We start from the raw sequence: 25069 nt of genomic DNA, 5'->3' as shown, positions 1-25069 counted from the left end.
CATTTGCGTCAGCACACAACAGCAACAACATACTAGGCACACTACAAAAGGAACTCCACACAAGGTTATTATAAAATAACTTTTATATTATCAAAACACATATCAGATAAAAATCACACATGTAAATTGTGCCAACTGGCACGGGCAACATTCATAAGGGATTATTTACAAGACAGGGCCACATGGGCCACTGTCAGAATCAGATATAGCATTTTTAGAAAAAAGGAATAATAAACATAAAATGGTAATCAAAAAGATCACAACCAGTATCCACTGGTAACAGGAACCAGGACCTTACTAGGACCACCTGTACTAAAAAGGACAACCACCTAAGAATAAAATACATTTAGGGGTATACACAAGAACACATTATCCATGATGCATGAAACACATTCAGAGGAGTAATAAAGAGAAACACATGATGCCTAAAACATTCAGAAGTGTTAAGAATAAAGCACATGATGCAATGAAATACATTCAGGGGTGCAGCGCAAGAAGACACATGATGCCTAAAACATTCAGAGGTGCAGTGCATGGAAAGAAAGACACATGATGCCTAAAAACATTCAGAGGTGCCAGAACAACACAATAGCGCAAAAACACACAGTAGGCAATTACTATTAAAAAACATAGAAATCACATTGCGCATAACTTACATAAGACACCACCTGTGGCAGTCCCTAGGCCAACTGGCCTTGTTGGGGCTCAGACGCCCTGAGTCTCAATGTCAGGGTGCACTGCCATGCAGCGCCATTCTCAAGAACAAGCCTAAACGTAGCAGGTGCCCACTACTTGCTGGGCACCTGGAATCATCCCAAAACCTAAACGGTGCAGCTGCCCACTAATTGCTGGGCAGCTGGGGAACTTCAAAAATGTGCCAGGGCCCTCACTGGCCCTTAGGCGCAAACTGCGCCACGCTGGAGCCACACAGCCTCTGGGCATATCACACATGCCCCATTGTGCAGAACATTGGAGCAACACAGGCTCTAAAAACACTGGTCAAACGTTGGAGCCACACAGGCTCTAAAAACAACTGTGCCCCTTTAGCCTCGGGGCTCTACACAAAGAAATGCCCCCTCAGAGCCTTCTCAAGGCTCTACAACGTTGGGGTGACCCGCTGCCAATCGGGCCGCCCTGACTCTGTGCCGTTCAACACAAAATGGCCCTCGAGCCTCGCTGGGCTCGTAAATCGAAAATGGCCCCCTAGAGCCTCTCTGGGCTCACACACGTTGGGACGACCCACTGCCAACTGGGGCCGCCCTTGAAGCACTCATGGCTTCGCACTGGCAATAGGCGCAAGCTCGCGCCACTGGGGGGGGGCGGACACCGACAATGTGTCCCGGCGCCCCTCCCTTCTCCTCTGCCCCACTCTGCCCGGCCCCAGCCCAGACTCACCGGGACTCCGACGTGGGACGCCAGCCTTCACTCTCTCTCCGGGGCTCCCTCAGCACACGGGAGCCCCAGCAGCAGGCGACGCTTTCTCCTCTCTGCACCGGAGCGGCGGGGCGGGGACTTCCGGTCTTCGATGTGCGGTGGGGGCGGGCACCGGCAATGTGCCCCGCGCCCCCTCCGCTATTCCTCAACTTCTCCGGGGCCCCCTCCAGCACACGGGAGCCCCGACGACCAGGCCGCCATGCTCCTTCGCCTCTTCACACACGGCGCAGCAGCTCCTCATCCATGGGCCAATCCGGTCGCGGCTCTGGCGGCAAGCCTCCATACTCGTCACGCAGCTTCCAGGAGTCAGCCAACCACAGCGCGGCTCCTGGACCAGGCCCCCTTCAAAGGACCAATCAGAGCACGGCTCTGCTCGGGGCTCGGCCAATCAGGTTGCGGCCCCTTCGTGGTTCTCCCCGCGGCTTCTGGTCACCTTCAGGCCCACGGACCGCAGCGGTGACAACACGGGGCAATGCCGGGTGGGCACCGGCCTAAGAACAATCACTAAATCGAGGTGGGCACTCGTAAATAATTAAATAAATACGGGCAAGAAACCTCAGCGCGTCCAGCACTACAAACGGAAATAACGCGCTCCTAAGCGCTAGTAAGTCCAGATAAAAGCGCTCTCAAGCGCTTGGGGAAAATAACACGCTCCAAAGCGCTAGAAACCAGGCAGAGCTCTCTCAGGCGCTCAGGGGGAAGCACAGCGCTTCCTGCAGGAAAATGCAGCTTCTCCATGCTGAAAAAAAGGTCCCAGAGATTCCCAGGGGTAAAGCCAAGTCCCCCCATCAGCCCAAGCAAGGCAGAGGGGTCCCCCAGGAGTCCAGGAAAGTCCATCAGAGGTCCAGGGGCTGGGCAGGGCCCAGGGATTCCCCTGAGCCCCAGCAGCAGCATGCCCCTGGCAGATTCAAGTTAGAAACAAGAACCTTTTGGAAAGGGACACAGCCCCTTCTTATACACAGAAAAGTCTTTGAAGTCTTTGTGTAGGCAGTGTGAGAACCAGCTAGAACTGGTTATAGGGAAGTCCTGTCAGTATCAGGGACAGAGGTGACAGTCGCCAAGCGGGGGGTGGAGCCAGCATTGTGGTTTAGCAGGCACGGCCCTTCACTATCAGGTGCCATCTCCTCCCACATCCCTGGCAGCAGATGCTGCCTTTCATCCATGGGCTGACTCAGACAACCTCCTGGGCTCTCCAGCCCCTGTCACCCTCAAACCAGACAGTCAATCCACAAGCAGGCCCAGGCACTCCTGACCCAGGCTCACCAGCCAATCACACGCCAGTCACAAATTACACAAATATACCAACTTCTAAAAGTAGCACTTCTAGACTAGACACAGTCATGCCGCATATACCATTTCGCAGCATTCAGTCTCACGAGTTTTCTCATACCAAACTCGACCCTGCACTCCCCACACATCAGGAACTACCATGGGCATACATATTCCCCATTCATTCCTATGGGAGGGCAGGTCACTCACCACACATACACAGAGAGCTCAAGCACTTTACACTGTACCACAGTGAAAAAGTGCACAGAGGCCTAAAATCACCAAAACCAGGTTCCAGAAACAGGCTAGGAAAAAGCAAAAAGTCTCGGGGTGAACCTGCCCAAAGGGCCGGGTCCAACACCCCGCCATTCTATTCAATCAGACCCCAAGACACTCAATCAATCAGACCCCAAGAAGCCATGCCATGCTATTCAATCAGACCACAGGATACCCTGCCGTTCTATTCAATCAGACCCCAAGAAACCTAATCAATCAGAACTCAAGAAGCCCTGCCATTCTATTCAATCAGACCCAAAGAAACTCAATCAATCAGACCCCAAGAAGCCCTGCCATTCTATTTAATGACACCCCAAGATACTATGCCATTCTATTCAATCAGACCCCAAGATACCCTGCCCTTCTAATCAATCTAACCCCAATAAACCCTGCCATTCTATTCAATCAGACCCCAAGAAACCCTGCCATTCTAATCAATCAGACCCCAAGAAGCCCTGCCATTCTAATCAATCAGACCCCAAGAAACCCTGCCATTCTAATCAATCAGACCCCAAGAAGCCCTGCCATTCTAATCAATCAGACCCCAAGATACCCTGTCATTCTATTCAATCAGACCTCAAGAAGCTTTGCCATTATAATCAATCAGACCTCAAGATACCGACCGGCTCTCATCAAGGCAACAGATGAGATCAGGACAATCTTGGATCAAGGCGGCGCGACAGTCCTCATACTACTGGACTTTTCCGCCGCCTTTGACACGGTCGACCACGCCACTCTTATTGGCCGTGTCTCTTCCCTTGGCACCAACCACACTGCAAGGGCCCTCCTAGCCTCATTCCTTGCTGATCATACCCATTCAGTAAAAATAGGCAACTTTTACTCCCCAGCGTTCACTCTCCCATGTGGAGTTCCCCAAGGATCCTCACTAAATCCGACCTTATTTAACATCTACTTGTCGGACTTGGCCAGGATCATCAAAACACATGGGATGAGGCTACCTTGATATGCTGACGACACCTAATTGGTGTTAGCAGTGCACAATGACGGTGAAACAGTGGCAGCAAGATTCCAGGAGGGAATGCTGGCCATCAGCTCCTGGATGATGAGCAATTGCTTAAAACTAAATTCCAATAAGACAGAGGGAATGACCTTCGGATCCCTCACCCCAGGCTGGTCCCCAACCTGGTGGTCTAATGAGCTAGGTCCCCCTCCAGAACCCGTCACTAAAGTCAGAAACCTGGGGATCCTGATTGATGATAAACTCTTGTTTATTCACCACACCAATGCAGTTGTCTCTTCCTCCTGGTACACCCTAAAAAAAAATAAAGAAACTACTCCCTTTCCTCCCACCCTCTGCAGGCAAAACCCTGATGTCCACATTAATACTCTCAAAAATAGACTACTGCAACGCACTCTTGCTGAATGCGCAACAGAAAGTCCTTAATAAGCTTCAATTGGTCCAAAACTCGGCAGCCAGAATCTTAGCAGTTATCCCCAAGTTCCAATCCATCTCACCCACCATCCGCCAACTTCATTAGTTGCCCATCAGAACCGGACCAAATTTAAGGCACTATGCATCGCATACAAGGCAATCAATAATACGGGACCACAATTCCTAAAACAATCACTAAGTCTATACACCCCCAACAGACCACTACGCTCCTCCTATGCACACCAACGTCCGGTTCCACGCACCAAGAAGGCCTCCTGGGGAGACCAACATTCCTAGTCGCCACGGCTAGACTCTGGAATACCCTTCCACTCCCCATTAAAACTTGCCCCACACTTATCATATTCAGGAAACAATTGAAGACCTGGCTTTTCAGCCAGTAGTTTCCACTCTCAGCGATTATCCTCTGAATTTCTCCTGAAGTGCAGAGACACCCCAGGGTATTTGCGTGCTATATAACTGCCTAAACATAAACATAAACATACCCTGCCGTTCTATCCAATCAGACCCCAAGAAACCCTGCCATTCTATTCAATCAGACCCCAAGAAGCCTTGCCATTATAATCAATCAGACCTCAAGATACCGACCGGCTCTCATCAAGGCAACAGATGAGATCAGGACAATCTTGGATCAAGGCGGCGCGACAGTCCTCATACTACTGGACTTTTCCGCCACCTTTGACACGGTCGACCATGCCACTCTTATTGACCGTGTCTCTTCCGTTGGCACCAACCACACTGCAAGGGCCCTCCTAGCCTCCTTCCTTGCTGATCATACCCATTCAGTAAAAATAGGCAACTTTTACTCCCCAGTGTTCACGCTCCCATGTGGAGTTCCCCAAGGATCCTCACTAAGACCGACCTTATTTAACATCTACTTGTCGGACTTGGCCAGGATCATCAAAACACATGGGATGAGGCTACCTTCATATGCTGACGACACCCAATTGGTGTTAGCAGTGCACAATCACGGTGAAACAGTGGCAGCAAGATTCCAGGAGGGAATGCTGGCCATCAGCTCCTGGATGATGAGCAATTGCTTAAAACTAAAGTCCAATAAGACAGAGGTAATGACCTTCGGATCCCTCACCCCAGGCTGGTCCCCAACCTGGTGGTCTAACGAGCTAGGTCCCCCTCCAGAACCCGTCACTAAAGTCAGAAACCTGGGGATCCTGATTGATGATAAACTCTTGTTTATTCACCACGCCAATGCAGTTGTCTCTTCCTCCTGCTACACCCTAAAAAAAATTAAGAAACTACTCCCTTTCCTCCCACCCTCTGCAGGCAAAACCCTGATGTCCACATTAACACTCTCAAAAATAGACTACTGCAACGCACTCTTGCTGAATGCGCAACAGAAAGTCCTTAATAAGCTTCAATTGGTCCAAAACTCGGCAGCCAGAATCTTAGCAGTTATCCCCAAGTTCCAATCCATCTCACCCACAATCCGCCAACTTCATTGGTTGCCCATCAGCAACCGGACCAAATTTAAGGCACTATGCATCGCATACAAGGCAATCAATAATACGGGACTACAATTCCTAAAACAATCACTAAGTCTATACACCCCCAACAGACCACTACGCTCCTCCTTAGCACACCAACTTCCGGTCCCACGCACCAAGAAGGCCTCCTGGGGAGACCAACATTTCCTAGTCGCCACGGCTAGACTCTGGAATACCCTTCCACTCCCCATTAAAACTTGCCCCACACTTATCATATTCAGGAAACAATTGAAGACCTGGCTTTTCAGCCAGTAGTCTCCACTCTCAGCGATTATCCTCTGAATTAATCCTGAAGCGCAGAGACACCCCAGGGTATTTGTGCGCTATATAAGTGCCTAAACATAAACATAAACATACCCTGCCGTTCTATCCAATCAGACCCCAAGAAACCCTGCCATTCTATTCAATCAGACCACAAGAAACCCTGCCATTCTATTCAATCAGACCCCAAGAAACCCTGCCATTCTAATCAATCAGACCCCAAGAAACCCTGCCATTTTATTCAATCAGACCCCAAGAAACCCTGCCATTCTAATCAATCAGACCCCAAGAAACCCTGCCATTCTAATCAATCAGACCCCAAGAAACCCTGCCATTCTAATCAATCAGACTCCAAGAAACCCTGCCATTCTACTCCAGCAGACCCCAAGAAACCCTGCCATTCTAATCAATCAGACCCCAAGAAACCCTGCCATTCTATTCAATCGGACCCCAAGAAACCCTGCCATTCTAATCAATCAGACTCCAAGATACCCTGCCATTCTAATCAATCAGACCCCAAGAAACCCTGCCATTCTATTCAACCAGACCCCAAGAAACCCTGCCATTCTACTCCATCAGACCCCAAGAAACCCTGCCATTCTATTCAATGAGACCCCAAGAAACCCTGCCATTCTAATCAATCAGACCCCAAGAAACCCTGCCATTCTAATCAATCAGACCCCAAGAAACCCTGCCATTCTACTCAATTGGACCCCAAATAACCCTGCCATTCTAATCAATCAGACTCCAAGATACCCTGCCATTCTAATCAATCAGACCCCAAGAAACCCTGCCATTCTATTCAATCAGACCCCAAGAAACCCTGCCATTCTACTCCATCAGACCCCAAGAAACCCTGCCATTCTATTCAATCACAAACCCCAAGAAACCCTGCCATTCTAATCAATCAGACCCCAAGAAACCCTGCTATTCTAATCAATCAGACCCCAAGAAACCCTTCCATTCTAATCAATCAGATCCCAATAAACCCTGCCATTCTAATCAATCAGAGTCCAAGATACCCTGCCATTCTATGCCATCAGACCCCAAGAAACCCTGCCATTCTATTCAATCAGACCCCAAGAAACCCTGCCATTCTAATCAATCAGACCCCAAGAAACCCTGCCATTCTAATCAAACAGACCCCAAGAAACCCTGCCATTCTACTCCATCAGACCCCAAGAAACCCTGCCATTCTATTCAATCAAACTCCAAGAAACCCTGGCATTCTAATCAATCAGACCCCAAGAAACCCTGCCATTCTATTCAATTGGACCCCAAGAAACCCTGCCATTCTAATCAATCAGACTCCAAGATACCCTGCCATTCTAATTAATCAGACCCCAAGAAACCCTGCCATTCTATTCAATTGGACCCCAAGAAACCCTGCCATTCTAATCAATCAGACCCCAAGAAACCCTGCCATTCTATTCAATCGGACCCCAAGAAACCCTGCCATTCTAATCAATCAGACTCCAAGATACCCTGCCATTCTAATCAATCAGACCCCAAGAAACCCTGCCATTCTATTCAACCAGACCCCAAGAAACCCTGCCATTCTACTCCATCAGACCCCAAGAAACCCTGCCATTCTATTCAATCAGACCCCAAGAAACCCTGCCATTCTAATCAATCAGACCCCAAGAAACCCTGCCATTCTATTCAATCAGACCCCAAGAAACCCTGCCATTCTATTCAATCAGACCCCAAGAAACCCTGCCATTCTACTCCATCAGACCCCAAGAAACCCTGCCATTCTATTCAATCACAAACCCCAAGAAACCCTGCCATTCTAATCAATCAGACCCCAAGAAACCCTCCCATTCTAATCAATCAGACCCCAAGAAACCCTGCAATTCTAATCAATCAGATCCCAATAAACCCTGCCATTCTAATCAATCAGAGTCCAAGATACCCTGCCATTCTATGCCATCAGACCCCAAGAAACCCTGCCATTCTATTCAATCAGACCCCAAGAAACCCTGCCATTCTAATCAATCAGACCCCAAGAAACCCTGCCATTCTAATCAAACAGACCCCAAGAAACCCTGCCATTCTACTCCATCAGACCCCAAGAAACCCTGCCATTCTATTCAATCAGACCCCAAGAAACCCTGCCATTCTAATCAATCAGACCCCAAGAAACCCTGCCATTCTATTCAATTGGACCCCAAGAAACCCTGCCATTCTAATCAATCAGACTCCAAGATACCCTGCCATTCTAATCAATCAGACCCCAAGAAACCCTGCCATTCTATTCAACCAGACCCCAAGAAACCCTGCCATTCTATTCAATTGGACCCCAAGAAACCCTGCCATTCTAATCAATCAGACTCCAAGATACCCTGCCATTCTAATCAATCAGACCCCAAGAACCCCAGCCATTCTATTCAATTGGACCCCAAGAAACCCTGCCATTCTAATCAATCAGACCCCAAGAAACCCTGCCATTCTAATCAATCAGACCCCAAGATACCCTGCCATTCTATTCCATCAGACCCCAAGAAACCCTGCCATTCTAATCAATCAGACCCCAAGAAACCCTGCCATTATAATCAATCAGACCCCAAGAAATCCTGCCATTCTAATCAATCAGACTCCAAGATACCCTGCCATTCTAATCAATCAGACCCCAAGAAACCCTGCCATTCTAATCAATCAGACTCCAAGATACCCTGCCATTCTAATCAATCAGACCCCAAGAAACCCTGCCGTTCTAATCAATCAGGCCCCAAGATACCCTGCCATTTTATTCAATCAGAGCCGAAAATACCCAGCCATTCTATTCAATCAGGCCCCAAGATATCCTGCCATTCTATCCAATCAGAGCACAATATGCCCCACCATTACATTCCACCAGAGAGGGATGTTCCTTGATATTGTATCTCAGAACAGCACACTATAGTTAGCTGTTCTATCTGATAAGAGCTCTCTATGCCCTCTCACTCGATCCCTACAGAGCCCAGTATGCCCCTGACCTTGTGTCCTTCCTAAACTGTTTATATTTTGACTTCCATCTCCATTACAGTCCTGTATACTTTGTCTTTCTACCCCCACGACCCCACCGCCCAAAGCAAACCTTTAAACCCTATCCAAGCAGAGCCCTCGTGCCTCCTACATCACAAACTACGTGCACCTCAGGTTGCCCTTTAAGCTGATCGTCCTACTAACCTCGCGCCGTTGAGTAAGTGTCACTTCTGGGGAGCTCCGGGCATATTTATAGCCCTCGCAACATTGATGACTAAAGGCCTCAACTCCTGGGCTTGCGAGTGATAACGAGTCACACCTCCAGAATTAGAAACACGAGCACAACTATAGAAATCCGGTTAATTGGGCGCGAGAGGCACAGATGAGACGCAAAGACAGTCTTAGAGTCCTAGGAGACGAACTAAGGGACAAAAGGGAAGTTGAAGCTAAAGCAGGCTGCCCCATCGAGTAGCTCGTGAGTAGGGCTCTGTTTTTATGGTATTTATTTTTGGACATTTCGATCTGTATTTACCTATATTTATTTTTTCCTCATTTTATCTGTATTAATCCATATTTCTTTTGGGTTTCGTTAATATGTGAAGCAGAAACTAGTATATTCCCACATTTATTTAACCAATAATTGTGCACTAAAACTTGAATGCCTTTTAAGTTTAAATGTTAGGAACACCCACGGAGGATAAATCAATGCACTTACATGACAACATACACATTTTAATATCAACATCTACTGCTGGTTAAGCTGCATTATTAAAATTCCTTTCTTTTTTAACCCCCTCACCTGTCAATCCGCACGGCTAGTGGCCTGGCAGTCATGACTAACAGTATTTAAAAACACCCATAAAACAACCTACTTTCAACATTTTATCCACATTTAAAAATAAATACCGACCTGATGATAAATGTTTTTCTATCTGTATTTATCTGTAAAAATCAGTAAAAACGGAAAACGGAGCCAGCATTGTGAGCTACAGGTTGTTCTCCATTTACCTGTAAGTTGCTCTCCTGTGTGCAGCCCACCTATTAAATTAGAAAGTTGTGCTTGTTAAATTAATATATGTACTCCAAAATTGAAAAGCGTGTATTCAAGACGAAAATGTGAGTACTTTCAGAACGCTTAAACTGATGTTTGGTGAAAAATTGCTAAATGTCCCCAATATATATTTAAAGCTGATATTTGAGTGATATATCATGTGGCCTTGGAGAGACTTATAACTAACAATATTATTTTGGTGTTAGGGCATTGCAGCTATATAGCTTATGTATTATCAATTTAGAGGCTTTCTACATTGACAAACCATTTATTTTACATTACTGCAGGCAACCAAGTCTTATGAACAGAAGAGATCACTGTTCGTATCTTGCAAAGGTTTGCCACTAATGTAATCTTGTAGGTATTCCACCAGAACATCACCCACAGAATATCGCTGGTCCACAATATTGCACCAAAATGATCAAGTAGGAAAATATTGTGAGTGTAAATTTGTAGAGGTAAACATGGGTTTACTGTACCAAATTCTACATGTACATACCTTGACGGTGTATAAATTACCAAGGTACACAAATGTGGAGTTAATAATAGTAAATGTATTTACCTGTATGTACCTACCTTCTGGATATTTTGATTCTAAATATTTGTGGTACAATATTTTGGCCCCACTATAGTTTTGTGCTTGATATTTTTACTTTCAACCAATCTTGTGTGACGTGGTCACTATTAAAACACTAATAATATTAGTAGCTCAAGATGATTTTCATTGACCTTAAGTAGCTCTTGTTACAGTAAAGGTTGAAGACTCCTGAGTTAAAGAGTAGGGAGAATGTAACCGCAGGATCAGATTGGAACTAAAAATAGGCCCTAGCATCCATTAAAACAAATTTCTACAGCTGCAGATAATGACATTTTGTGAAAAATTGCTATGTTAGTATCAGCAGGTTTGTTTTGGGACAAGTAACTCTGGGAAACTTTGCAAACCCCATTATGACACTTTTGAGCTTTTTTGCAGGCCCCTGATTCTTATGTTCAAGTCTATAAACTGTTGGAGGTCACGAGCCGGCCAGTGGGACCTAGCCACTCGCCTGACTCGCGCTTGACTCGCGCTGTTCGCGCTGCTCTCCGCGCCCTTAGCGCACATTTAATTTACTTTTAAAAACCATTTTAATTGTCTCTTGCATATGACTAACCTTTTTATTGTGCAGGTTGCCGCTATCTCTCATCTTTGACAGCCGCCCTCGCAGGAGATCAATTCCCGCCGGGTCGCGCTGTTTGGCCGCCATATTGGGTGAGGACGCTGAGCAGGCGAGCGGTGCAGCGCTCGGCCCCTCACGACCTCAGCCCATAAAAACCATTGTGCTGCCCCTCATGACTGGTTGGAGGTCACGAGCCGGCCAGTGGGACCTAGCCACTCGCCTGACTCGCGCTTGACTCGCGCTGTTCGCGCTGCTCTCCGCGCCCTTAGCGCACATTTAATTTACTTTTAAAAACCATTTTAATTGTCTCTTGCATACGACTAACCTTTTTGTTGTGCAGGTTGCCGCTATCTCTCATCTTTGACAGCCGCCCTCGCAGGAGATCAATTCCCGCCGGGTCGCGCTGTTTGGCCGCCATATTGGGTGAGGACGCTGAGCAGGCGAGCGGTGCAGCGCTCGGCCCCTCACGACCTCAGCCCATAAAAACCATTGTGCTGCCCCCCATGACTGGTTGGAGGTCACGAGCCGGCCAGTGGGACCTAGCCACTCGCCTGACTCGCCCTTGACTCGCGCTGTTCGCGCTGCTCTCCGCGCCCTTAGCGCACATTTAATTTACTTTTAAAAACCATTTTAATTGTCTCTTGCATACGACTAACCTTTTTGTTGTACAGGTTGCCGCTATCTCTCATCTTTGACAGCCGCCCTCGCAGGAGATCAATTCCCGCCGGGTCGCGCTGTTTGGCCGCCATATTGGGTGAGGACGCTGAGCAGGCGAGCGGTGCAGCGCTCGGCCCCTCACGACCTCAGCCCATAAAATGGCGCCCCCTCACAGGGAGCGCAGCGGACGGGCACAGCGGGCACGCCGTCAGCGCGCCGAAGTCACGCCTAAGTCCAGCCCGTCCGCGGCCGGACGGTCCCAGGGGCTAGGGATGCTGCCACTCCTATATTTCACTCTCCTTCCGCTCTTAGGTGCCTACACGCCTCTGCCAGCCCTCTCTCCCCCGACACCTGGACTCGGATCACGTCACTTGGCATTGCAGGCACCTCTCTCCCCCATCTTGTGCCGACGTCATCACTTATTGCTCCGGCTCTTACCGAGTCGCAGATTCGGGTTTTATATCTAAACACCCGCTCTATGGTCAAGCACCAAGCCGACATTCTACATCTACTTATGACTGAAAGTCCTGATGTCCTACTGTTATCGGAGACCTGGCTCACTAATGATTCACTCCCCGACATCTTGGCTGCGCTACCCCCAGACTACTTTCTGTTGAATACCAACCGATCAGGGGGTCGCGCCGGGGGAGGGGTGGCGGCGGTAATACGCAAGGATCTTAAGATTATCGCCTCCGCGGCCATGACTCTCCCGGAAGTGGACACCCTGGTCCTCAGCCTCGGGACTGAGGTAGGTGCAGTCACTCTTATGGTACTCTATCGTCCCCCCCACCCTATGCCGTCCTTCCCTTCATCTTTCATCGATCAGTAGACCAATATCGCTACCTCCTCCCCCCGTATCGTCATCATTGGTGACTTTAACTACTGGTTTCAGCATGAGGACGCCGGCCCGCATGCTTCCGAACTGTTTGAGGGTCTCTCGAGCCTGAACTTTATTCAACTAGTCAGGTCTGCCACCCATAAGGGCGGCCACATCCTCGATCATATCTGGACCCATGTGGTCAAGTCCTCTTGCTCACTAATAACACCTTGTGTGTGGTCAGATCATTCTCTGATCGACACCACAATCTCGGCGGTTGGCCAGATCAGGATCCCCCCGCGGGAGGGTGGCACTGCTCGTAAGTGGAAGGCTGCCGATTTCTGCTGACCCACCTGTCCCAAACTTGTCCCTTGCTTCCCAATGACATTGGTACTAATGGGCTTCATGGCCTTGTGGCAGACTGGCTCACGACAGCCAGCGACATCTTTGCTCCCCTAACCAAGTTCCCCCGATCTCGGCACAGCAATTCCCATATATGGTTTACCCCCCATCTTAAAACCCTCCATCTGGAACTTCGTCAACTTGAGCGTAAGTGGAGGAGAGACTACTGCTCTCTAAGTAGAGATGCCTATGTGGCCGCCCGCAATAGGTACAAACTTGCCATCCTCGCAGCAAAAAAAGCTTACCCTTCAGGAAAAATTCTATCAGCCCCCTGCAAGTCCAAAGACATTTTCAAAGTCCTCAATGAATTCACCTCCGATCCTAGGACGCTCCCAACTCAGGCTCCCACACAGGAAGCATGCAACACTCTGAGCACTTTTTTTATTCAGAAAATTGTATTGATCAAGGACACCATTCCAGTCACTCCTCCTGGCGCTGGATCTGTTTCCCCCCCCTACAATACTTCTTCGCTCACACAACTCCCTCTTCTAGACCCTACTTCTCTGGCCACCCTGGCCACCCGCATTAAGTCTGGATCCCCAGACGACTGCTGTCCCCCTTCCATACTCCGGGACATCTGCCATTCTCTACCCGACTGCATTCTTCCCCTGCTAAACTCTTCTCTTTATTCCGGTACGGTGCCTGGCTCCTTCAAGGAGGCCGTGCTGGTGCCTCTTCTGAAGAAGCCAGGGGCTGACCCCGCCGTCCCGGCGAACTACCGCCCCATCTCCCTCCTACCTTTCTTTTCTAAAATCCTGGAAGCCCACGTCACCACCTGTCTCTCACAGTTTATCGAGAGCTCCAACTTTCTCGAGGCTAACCAGGCCGGCTTTAGACCCGGCCACTCTACGGAGACAGTGATCTTGGCCGTGCTGGACGCCCTGAGAGACGGCGTTGACAAGGGTACCCCCCAGGCCTTGGTATTATTAGACCTGTCAGCCGCCTTCGACACGGTGGATCATAACATCCTTCTCCACCGTGTCGAGCAGGCTGTCATCCAAGGCCTGGCGTTGGCCTGGGTCAAATCCTTCCTGACCGGTAGGTCTCAGACCCTCAGCCTGGGCACTTTCAGGGCTCCTAGGGAGCATTCGCCCTGTGGGGTCCCCCAGGGTTCCTCCTTATCCCCTCTTCTTTTCAATCTTTATCTTCGACCCCTTCTTTTTTCTCTGAGGCAGTGGGACGTCACCGTTTTCAACTACGCGGACGACCTGCAACTCATCTTCTCTCTCAACTCCCCTTCTGCTATTCCTAACTTTCAGGCAGTCATGTCCCACATTCTCCAGTGGATGGGCCAAAACCAGCTAAAATTGAACCCCGGTAAGACGGAGCTCCTCCTTCCCGGTAGGAGTGCCACCTTCTGGGGGTCACACTTCTGGCCGGCGGAACTTGGCCCCTCTCCTACCCCCGTGGCCTCGGTAAAGAGTCTGGGGGTCACAATTGACTCCGGTCTATCCCTTGGGCCGCAGGTGGGGACGGTGGTCTCTTCCTGCATTTACCAGCTGCGCAGGATCAGGAAAGTGGCTTACCTCCTCACACCTGATGCCCTCCTGCAAGTCATCATGGCCCTCGTCCTCTCCCGCTTAGATTTTTCGAACGCGATCTATCGCGGTCTGCCTAAAACATCTTTGGCTAGACTGCAAGCTGTTCAAAATCAAGCGGCGAGATTGGCCCTGGGGATCTCGAAGTGGCAATCCGCCAGGCCCCTCCTTGCCAAACTGCACTGGCTCCCTGTCACCTCAAGGGCGGCTTTAAGATCGGCTGCCTCATCTTCAAGTCGTTAGCTGGGCCCTGTCCCGCCTTCTTGAAATCTCTCATCAGACCTTACTGCCCATCCCGGAACCTGAGATCCTCTCATCTTCACTTCTTGACCGTCCCCTCTTACAAGCTCTGCAGATCTGGAGGCCGGAGATTTGCATACCTGGCCCCCAAGCTTTGGAACTCTTTTCCTTTTCCTCTTAAAACCTCCAATTCTTTGATTCTTTTTCGTAAATCCTTAAAAACCTGGCTCTTCCCCAATCTAGTTAAGTCCCTCTGTCCCCTCTGCTTCCAACCAGCGCCAGGAAACCCATGGTGTCAGTGCGCTCTATAAGCACCCCTTACAATACAATACAATACAATAAATATTCTTTACATCCTCAGATCCCTGAATCTCCTGCCCACTATTATATCCCTTAGCCAATGAACACTGTCACATCTCGGAATGTTCTGCCTATCATCAGGCGCAAACTATCTTGCTCACTGTTAATGATTGTCACTTCCCAATGAACCAACAGGCCATTAGAGGACCATGCACTCACTCTGGTCTGGAGTCTTGTGTTCACCATCAGGGATCCACAGAATGTCCTCACAATGCACCTTGAGGCTCTTACTCATTACCAAGTTCCACAGGCTCCCACTCATTCTCATGTTCCTAGCAAGGACCATGCTTAGTTTATATCACCAAGGCGGTGGCTGTCCATCAGCCATTCTATTCCATCAGAGCTCCCTATGCTGCATCATTCGAACCCATTGGAGCAGATGTGAAGGGGTGGACTTTGTTGGCGCTTAGCCTCTGCCTCAGGCTGTGCTCTCAGCCTCTGGTATTGCTGCTGTGGGTGGGAATGGGTGGGGTGGTCAGAAGTGGCCTGCGGCTAGGCTGGGCAGTTGTCTGCACCAGGCCACTTCCTCTGACACAGGGCCTTAGATGCTCCTGGTGGAAGGGGCTTGAGGGATCAGTAGGGTCTGGGCATACTCTTGCAAGTTGGGGAGACCTTTGACCATCACCCTCCTCTTGTTTTGCTTTGAGTCAAGGAGCGAATCTTAGCTCAAGGCCTCTCTTTCTGATTCGGGAATCTATAACTACTGGTGGACGAGGATCTAGAGCCATGGCAAAGCCTTAGTGAGTCTTTTTTATTTCTTGCTGTAGCACAGTTTTCTCCCCTCTTCCTGCTAGTCTAGTCAGTCTAGGGCTCTGCCTGCATCCTCTATCTTGTCAGGAAATAGCCTGGTTTTACTAGGTGCAGATAAGCACACCCAATAAAACAAGCTCCAGTGTTTTAGGGTGAAATCACTGTTGGCCCAGTAATTTTAGGTCTTGAAACACAGGTCTGCTTGGACTAAGGCAGAGCGGTATGTCCCATAAAGAAACCACTCCCTGACTCGTAACCAGAAACAATGTGGCTTCAGAGGTTCTTTTTTGATGCCAAATGTGTTGCTGCTCAATCTGAGGCTCATATGACTTCAGTTCCTGAAATCGTCCAAGACTGGATGTCTTTTCTGAGACCAAGGCCAAGGCATACCACAAGGTCAGCCTTTTGATTGTTTCATCAGCCTAATACCTGATGCTGTAGAATCCTTTGAGGTTCTGTAGAAGTATATTGACGAAAATCAGAAACATTGGTTGATTGTACCATCTAAATCCACTGCTGGAGCTTTCTTGTATTTCGTTACATAATAAGATTTGAAAGAGCTTTGCTCATGTATCAATTGGTGGGGACGTAACCAAGTTACGTTATAGGACCAGTAACCCTTAACTCTGATTTCTGACATCTTGGAAGCAGTACACGGAGCAAGGCTTTTTATGAAGTTGGATCTTATAGTGGCCTATCATCTTATCCGAATTAGGGCCAGAGATGAGGGAAAGACTGCTTTTCAAACTCCACTGACATTTTGAGCATAGTTTTATGGCCTTTGGACTTTGCAATGCCTGAGTAATATTCTAGCACTTGATGAACTTAACTTAATACAGTCTAGTTTAATTCTTCATTCAGTCTTTTATCTATACGACAGTGGTTTTTTGCAAAGATGCCAGAGATCATTCTACATTTGGAGAAGAAAACCGAAGGTGCCTAAAAGACAACAAATTGTTAGCCAAACCAGAAAAGTGTGTTTTTAATGTGGACTCAGTTGAATACCTAGACTATGTGATCTGAAGGTTATGCTGTGGATAAATGGGGTGAATGCTATTCTACAGTGCTCTTTTCCAACCAATATGTAATAAACTTAAACTTTCTTAGGCTTGGCGAACTACTATCGCAAATTCCTTAAATATTTTCCACATATTGTTATCCCTGCAACTGAGCTGCTTTAGAGGGGTACATGCTTTGATTGAAACCAGGATGTCACCTTAGCCTTTAAAAAAAAAGGAAGAAAAAAGAAGAGTTCCTAAAAGCTCAAATTCTTTGACAGCCAGATACGTCTAAGGCGTTCATTCTTGAAACAGATGCGTCCGATCGAACTATCAGAGCTGTATTAATCCAAGAAGGTCCTGATAATCCTGCACATCATGCAGCTTTATTTTCTAAGAAATCTACTCCTGTGGAATGCAACTACTCGGTGTTGGTGAAAGAACTATTAGTAATCTTGGGATCCCAGTTGAAGGTATTTCTCCGCAGTGACCATAGGAATATGTAGGTTCACCAACAGGCAGAATGCAGGAATCGTTTCAATGACCATTCTTTGATAAACAGTGCGATTTATTGGTTACCTATATTGCTGGAGCATCTAATATCATTGCTGACAGTCTTTCCAGACAATACCCAAAAAGAAAACAACTAGGAAAATAGAAAAGATTATTTCTCCCAATACCTTTGTGACTGCAACTTTAACTATTACTTTTTGATCCAATTTGTTAAAAGTCTGACAATAGCTACCTGCATCAGCTTTGCAAGTATGATACTTTTGTTAGTGTTACAGATGAGTAAATCTTTTATAATAAATGATTGTTCATTCCTGTGATGGTTTGCCCTGAGGGGAGGCCCCCCACACCCTCCTGCACTTGTAGAAAACAGAGATGCCGGATATATGTTTTAAGGGATGGTTTTATTCAAGTGTTCAGGCCCTCCTGGCATATAACAAAAAAATACAAAGACAGCTAGACTCCTCTTCTTTGAGTCAGGTCACCTACAGCCAGTTTTGGGTTCTTCCTCTTGTCCCCGTATTTCAGGGCTGTCTTGTCTGGGTTGTAGTGCTCGGTGGAGTAATTGGGAGGGACATAAGAAGAAAAAAAAAAGAAAGAAAATCAATCAATCAATCATAACACTTGTAGAGCGTGAGGGTCTCAAGGCGCTGGGGGCGTGGGGGTCCTGCTAGTGATCGAAGAGAATTGTCTTGAGGAGTCTCCTGAAGGCCAGTAGGTCCTGGGTCTGACGTCGGTTGGTGGGGAGGGTGTTCCAGGTCTTGGCGGCAAGGTGGGAGAAGGATCTGCCGCTGGTGGTCGCTCTGCGGATGCGGGAGACTGTGGCAAGGGCGAGGCTGGCGGAGCGGAGCTGGAAGGTGGGGGTGTAGAAGTTGAGTCGAGTGTTGAGGTATGCTGAGCCGGTCTTGTCGAGAGCTTTGTGTGCGTGAATGAGGAGCTTGAAGGTTATCCTCTTGTTGACGGGGACCCAGTGCAGGTCTCTCAGGTGGGGTGTGATGTGGCTGCGGCAGGGGATGTCGAGGATCAGACGCGCTGACGCGTTCTGGATGCTTTGCAATCGACTCAGGAGCTTGGCCGACGTTCCAGCATAGAGGGCGTTTCCGTAGTCCAGCCTGCTGGTGACGAGGGCCTGGGTGATTGTTCTTCTTGTCTCGGTGGGTATCCACTTGAAGATCCTGCGGAGCATTCCAAGGGTGTAGAAGCTTGATGAGGAGACAGCGTTGACCTGTTTGGTCATGGAGAGGGTGGAGTTGAGGATGACCCTTAGGTTGCGTGGGTGTCAGGGCTGTTCCTAGGGTTGGAGGCCACCAGGAGTCATCCCAAGCTGAGGGGTTGGAGCCGAGAATGAGGACCTCTGTCTTGTCCGAGTTCAGCTTCAGTCTGCTGTTCCTCATCCATTCGGCAACAGCGTTCATTCCTTCGTGGAGGTTGGTCTTGGCGGTGTGAGGGTTTTTAGTGTGGGATATGATCAGCTGGGTGTCGTCGGCGTAGGAGATGATGTTGAGGTTGTGCTGTTGGGCGACGTAGGCGAGGGGTGCCATGTAGATGTTGAACAGCGTCGGGCTGATGGAAGAGCCCTGGGGTACGCTGCAGATGATTTCGGTGGCCATGGAGCGGAAGGGGGGGATGCGAACGCTCTGAGTTCGGCCGGAGAGGAAGGATGTTGTCCAGGGCCTTCTCTTGGATCCCGGCGTCGTGTAGGCGTGTGCGTAGTGTGTGGTGGCAGGCCCTGTCGAAGGTGGCTGACAGGTCCAGGAGGATGAGGGCTGCTGTTTCTCTGTTGTCAAGCAGGGTACTGATGTCGTCCGTGGCGGCGATGAGGGCGGTCTCAGTGCTGTGGTTGCTGTGGAACCCAGACTGGGACGGGTCCAGGATGTGGTTATCCTCGAGGAAGTGGGTCAGTTGTTTTTTGACAATTTTCTCTGTGACCTTTGCCGGGAATGGGAGCAGGGAGATGGGTCGAAAGTTCTTGAGGTCCGTCTTGGGTTTCTTGAGTAAGGCGTTGATCTCGGCATACTTCCAGATTTCTGGGAAGGTTGCTGTCTCGAAGGAGGTGTTGATTGTTTTCCGAAGATAAGGTGCGATGGCTGTGCTGGCTTTGTTGAAGATGTGGTGGGGGCATGGGTCCAGTGGTGATCCAGAGTGGATGGTGTTCATGGTCTCGCTGGTTTCCTCGTCATTGACATTGGTCCAGGAGAACAACCGGTTGATGCAGGGGGTGGCCGTGGGGGCGGTGGTTGTCGGGGTGATCATGGCGTTGAAGCTGTCATGGATGTCGTGATGTTGCTGTGGAAGAAGGTGGCCAGTGAATCGCACAGGTCTTGCGAAGGCGGAATGTCGTTGGTGTTGGAGCTGGGGTTGGAGAGTTCCTTCACGATGTTGAAGAGCTCGTTGCTGTTGTGTGCGTTGTTATCCAGGCAGTTTTTGAAGGAGGCCCTCTTGGCGGTTCTGATGAGTTGATGGTGTCTGCGGGTGGCATCCTTGTGGGCTACGTAGTTGTCCAGTGATGGTTCGTGGAGCCAGTTCATCTCCAGTTTTCAGCAGGTTCGTTTGGAGGCTTGGAGGTCTTCAGTGAACCAGGTGGCTTTCTTGCTGGTGTGGCTGTTGGAGGGTGTCTTGAGCGGGGCGAGGGTGTTGGCACAGTCATCGATCCACTGTCTAAGGTTGCGGGTGGCGGTGTTGGGGTCGGCGGAGTCGGCAGGTGGGTTCTGGGCAAGGGTGTTGGTCAGCTGGTCTTCTGTGATCTTGCTCCAGCATCGTCGGGGCATTTGTTGGGTGCGGTGATGTGTGGTGGGTTTCCTGAAGGTGCAGTGGATGCAGTGGTGGTCAGTCCAGTGGGGTTCGGTGGTGTGGCTGAAAGAGACGTGGGGGCTTGCGGTGAAGATGGGGTCCAGCGTGTGGCCGGCAACGTGGGTTGGTGTTGTCACGAGCTGTCTAAGTCCGAGGTTGGCGAGGCTGTCGATCAGGGTGGTGGAGTTGATGTCATTGTTGTTCTCTAGGTGGAAGTTCAGGTCCCCAAGGAGGATGTATTCTGTGGAGGCGAGGGCGTGTATGCTGATGAAGTCGGCAATGGAGTCGCTGAACTGTGGTCGGGTTCGGGGGGTCTGCAGATGAGGGTTCCTCTGAGGGTGGTGTTGGGGTCGGTGTGGATCTGGAAGTGCATGTGTTCGGCGGTGCTGAGGGTGTCGTCGGTGTTGGTCGAGACTCTGAGGGTGTTTCTGTGGACTATGGCGATTCCTCCTCCGATGCTGCTGGTACGGTCCCTGCGGGTGATCTTGTAGTCTTCCGGGATGGCTATGGCGATGTCGGGAGCTGAGGTGGGGTTCAGCCAGGTCTCTGTCAGGAAAGCGACTTCTGGGGAGGTAGAGTCGAGAAGGTCCCTGAGTTTGATGGCGTGTTTGCGAGCGGAGCGGGTGTTGAGGTGGATACATCTGAGGTAGTTGGGTTCTTTTGTTGGAGGTTTGGTTGGCCGGATGCAGGTGAAGCTGCAGTTCCGGTAGGAGAAGGGTCCGTGGGTACACTTCAGGGAGACCCGGAAGCAGGTGTGTTTTCGTCCGGGGTTGAGTGTGTAGAGGGTGCTGGCATCGTAGCGAAGTCGGGCGTCGTGGCGTTCGCGGGGGCCAGGGGTTCTGCCGCTGGGCGCGTTCCAGGCGCAGACGGGCGCAGACAGGCTTGCCTTAGGCGTGCCTTTGGCGCGCCAGCGGCGCGCCCACTGCTTGCAGCCGCCATAAATAGAGAGGTGGGAGGGCGGTGCAGCTGGGTGGCAGGAGCAGGGTGACCCATGGGAGACAAAGGGGCAGGGCCGCAGGGGACGCAGCAGCCGGAATCGGGGATGGGAGGGGGTGGCGAGGGAGAGCAGAGGTCAGGGGGGACAGTGGGGGGCAAAAAACGATTATACAGTTATAAAGTGGCACAAAATATACAGAGCAAAACAGTAACAATCAGGAAAAAGAAACCAAAAAAGAATCAAAAAAGAACCAACGATGGGCAGAGCCTAAGCGGCTTCGAACCCTGGCAGGAGCTGACTGGGAGCACTGGCGCCGAACAGGTGGAGCTGCGCGATGCGTGGAGCGAACTGCCAGTAGGCAGGGAGATGATCGCAGGGAGATGAAAGAGAATTTGTAGGCGTCTGCCTTGTTGCAAAAAGGGGAAGGGTTTGTGTACCACCACCAGTGACCCTGAGTGTGTTGTGCCTAGGTGAGGGGTTTCAAGGTATCGAGGCTGGTGTGGCCCTTAGCCCTGCCCACCAGCCCTTTAAGGAAAACGGACGCACAGCTACCACTTGCCTGATACCACGTCCCTCCAGGGCCGTGGTATGGTGAGACCCCGCTTCCTTGTCTCTCCTCGGAGGGCCGGTCTCGCTCTCATTGAACGGGGAACCGTTTCCCGGGATACGGGGTCGGTCAGCCTCACGGTCCTCGTCTGGGTCGTTGTGCAGTCCGCCTTCTCCTCCCGAAGCCGTGCCATTCGTCTCCTTGTCTCGCTCCTTCCCTGCAGTCAGCATCTGATCGCCCTGCTCGGTTTCTGTGCTCTCTGTCTTTTGACCGGTCTCGAGGAGTGGAATTCCGACTCCCCGAGCCGATGGGTCTTGACCGTCAATGCAGCTTCCTGCCTGTGATGTTCCGGGGGCCATATTGGAATATTCAGAGTTCCCTTGCTCGTAATGGGATGGTGCCTTAGTGAACTCATTACAATTCCTCCAAAGAAACCATCAAGAGTTGGCACTTCACTTATGTCATTACTCTATGATCTCTGACCATAGAGGGAAGAAGACTACTGAAGAGTTATTTATTTATGGAAACTAAACAAAACTTAAGCATTCTAATTCAATTCAGTGCCCATTGGTAGCTGCACTTTGAGGAAAATAGTGTCTTCAAGCTAACTAGACCAAAATAAACATGTAATATAAAAGGTATATAATAGGTGACATATGGTTAATGGCCCAATTTTGCCATTTTTGGGTTCTGGTGATACAAACTACTTGGCCATTGGCCTCATGGTTTATGATATCACCAGAAACCCCCAATAGCAATATTAAACCATATTACACAGTTACCCATTATGTGTCCTCTATAAATTATGCTTGCATGCTTTTATTGCACAAACTTTAGTGACATAAAAACCCATATTTATAGGGGCATGTGAAATATGGAAAACACTTCACAGTTCCCTGTGAAATATGGGTTTTAGCATCAGAGACACCCCCCCTAAAAAGACAATAGTCTGCACCTAACCACAGGCAGAGGCACTGGGATTAAGTGACAATGGATGGCCAATAAGGTTATGTAAATTACGTGGCAAGGAAAGACAAAAGATGTAATTCATTGTCTGGCACAATTATTTATATTCTTTTGAACCAGAAACAGATTTTTTCAAACCTATAAATTATGCTACACATTTTAGAAAGTACTATAAATCTACAAGTATGCAGTAAACATGATAGCCACAGAATCACATATTTTTACTGAACCTGACTAGTGTCCATGTTTATCAGCAATTGTTATGAAGTCACCCTTTTTGGCCTGTTCACCCTCATTTTTGGTGCTGAATGGAACTGGTGGCAGCTGACTCTGACTGTGTGCTGGGCTCTGCTACTCAGGCCCAGGGTCAGTGCTATGTTAAACACAAACACATACATTGAGGTACACTTATAATTGGCATGACCTACCCTAGGAATCCCTAGTATATAATAGGGCCAGGGGATGAAAAGTACATATACGTCCCTGATATATTATAGTGCATCGCAGTTTTGAGGCCAGCAGCCTTTGTTGCATTTGCATGTGTGCACTGCTGAGACCCTGATGTAATTTTAAAAGCATCCCTGTGTTGCAGCACTGCTTTTAAAAGAAAAATCCATTGCAAACCCGACGTTGGTGGTATGGGCACTTTAAAAGTGATAATCTACCTTATTTTTACATGTGGGTACTTCCAAGGACTCGACTAGGTGTTCCAGGAGTAGGGTGCCATGTAACTATATTCAGGGTCCCTATAAAATATGTTTTGTTAAAGCTGCCCATTTTATTTTTTCCCCTTGAAGATAGTTGGCCTCATAGGTTAACATGGCAATATGTTATGGATGCATAATTATTGCTAGTAGAGTGTAAAATGTCATTCAAAGACTGAACAGAATGGTATTGATTAATCCAGCAACTTGGCATTTTTGAATTTATCATAACTTGTACTGTAATGAAGTTATAAGGCATTCTTTTGTGTAAGCCAAAATCCAGCCTCTAGCACTCTTCCCTGATGGATCAGACCTGAGGGGATTAACCAGGTTGCTTTGATTAGGTGGTAAGTTGTCTGGCCGGGCAGAGGCTATCCGATGGAGAGAGGTCTGTGGGGCACAGGAATGCCACAGCAGGGGGTTGGGTCATACAGCATCAGCTTCGAAGAAAGAACAGGTCAAGCAATCCTGTCAGCCAGGGCCAGCCCCTCTCTTGCCGGATGGGAGGCTTAAGGAAGGAATTCACAGATGTGAGTGGTGAAATTAGTTTGGTTCAGTTAGCTCTTGCTGCTCGGCTTAAATTTCAGCCATTATGGATTGTGAGAGAATAGTGCTTTGTGAGGCAAGTCTATGCCACACTTTCGAGGAAGATGTCATTCTTTAGGGTGCTGCCCTGCAAAGGGATGCTCTCCTGCTTGTCTCTAGAGAACACTGGATAAATATGTGGGCGGTGCAGAGCATCTCAGCTCTGCTGCTTGAAACTACAAGAAGAAGGAGGATTGTCCTGCTGAAATCCTGATTCGCACCCAAGAGCCTGCCTGGTGAAGACTACGCCTGCTGCACTATCAGGGACTACAGCTCTGAGGACATTGCCTTGCTTCAAAAGGGATAAGGAGTAGACTCCCCTGGAGCTACAGGTTAATAAAGCTTAACGTACCCATCTCCAACCTCCTGAAGTGAGTCCAGTGGAGTTTTAAGGCGTTAACCAAGTGCATTCTGGGAAGTGAAGACCAGGCCTGCCAAGGACCATCTAGGAGATTCCACATCCTTGGATTTGTGTTTTGGACACTTGGAAACCAACAGGAGACCTTCTGGAAGGACCTCCAGAAGTTTGGGAAAGATTGAGAAACTTTTCCGAAAAAGCTCTAGAAGGTGATCAACCCGACTGCGAAAGCCAAGTTTCTAACAGCCTGATTCATCAATCTCCCGTTTTGCGAGGCCCTAATAGCGAATCATAGCAAATCGCTATTAAGGACTCGCAAAACGGGATTCATGTAGGATTAGCAAAATGTTTTGCGATTCCTACTGATTCCTTATTTGCGATTAGCAAACTGCTAATCGCAAATAAGGAAAAACTCCCCATTCATTCCTATGGGCCAAAAGGCCCATAGGAATGAATGGGGAGTATTCCTTATTTGCGATTAGCAATTTGCTAATCGCAAATAAGATTGCGATTTGAAGGGTGCCAGGGGTGTCCAAAGGACACCCTGTAGCACCCCTCAAATGACATTTGACACAGGTG

This window comes from Lissotriton vulgaris, unplaced genomic scaffold, assembly GCF_964263255.1.
Source record: "Lissotriton vulgaris unplaced genomic scaffold, aLisVul1.2 SCAFFOLD_950, whole genome shotgun sequence".
NCBI classification, from domain to species: Eukaryota; Metazoa; Chordata; class Amphibia; order Caudata; family Salamandridae; genus Lissotriton; species Lissotriton vulgaris.
This window is presented reverse-complemented; position numbering follows the sequence as displayed.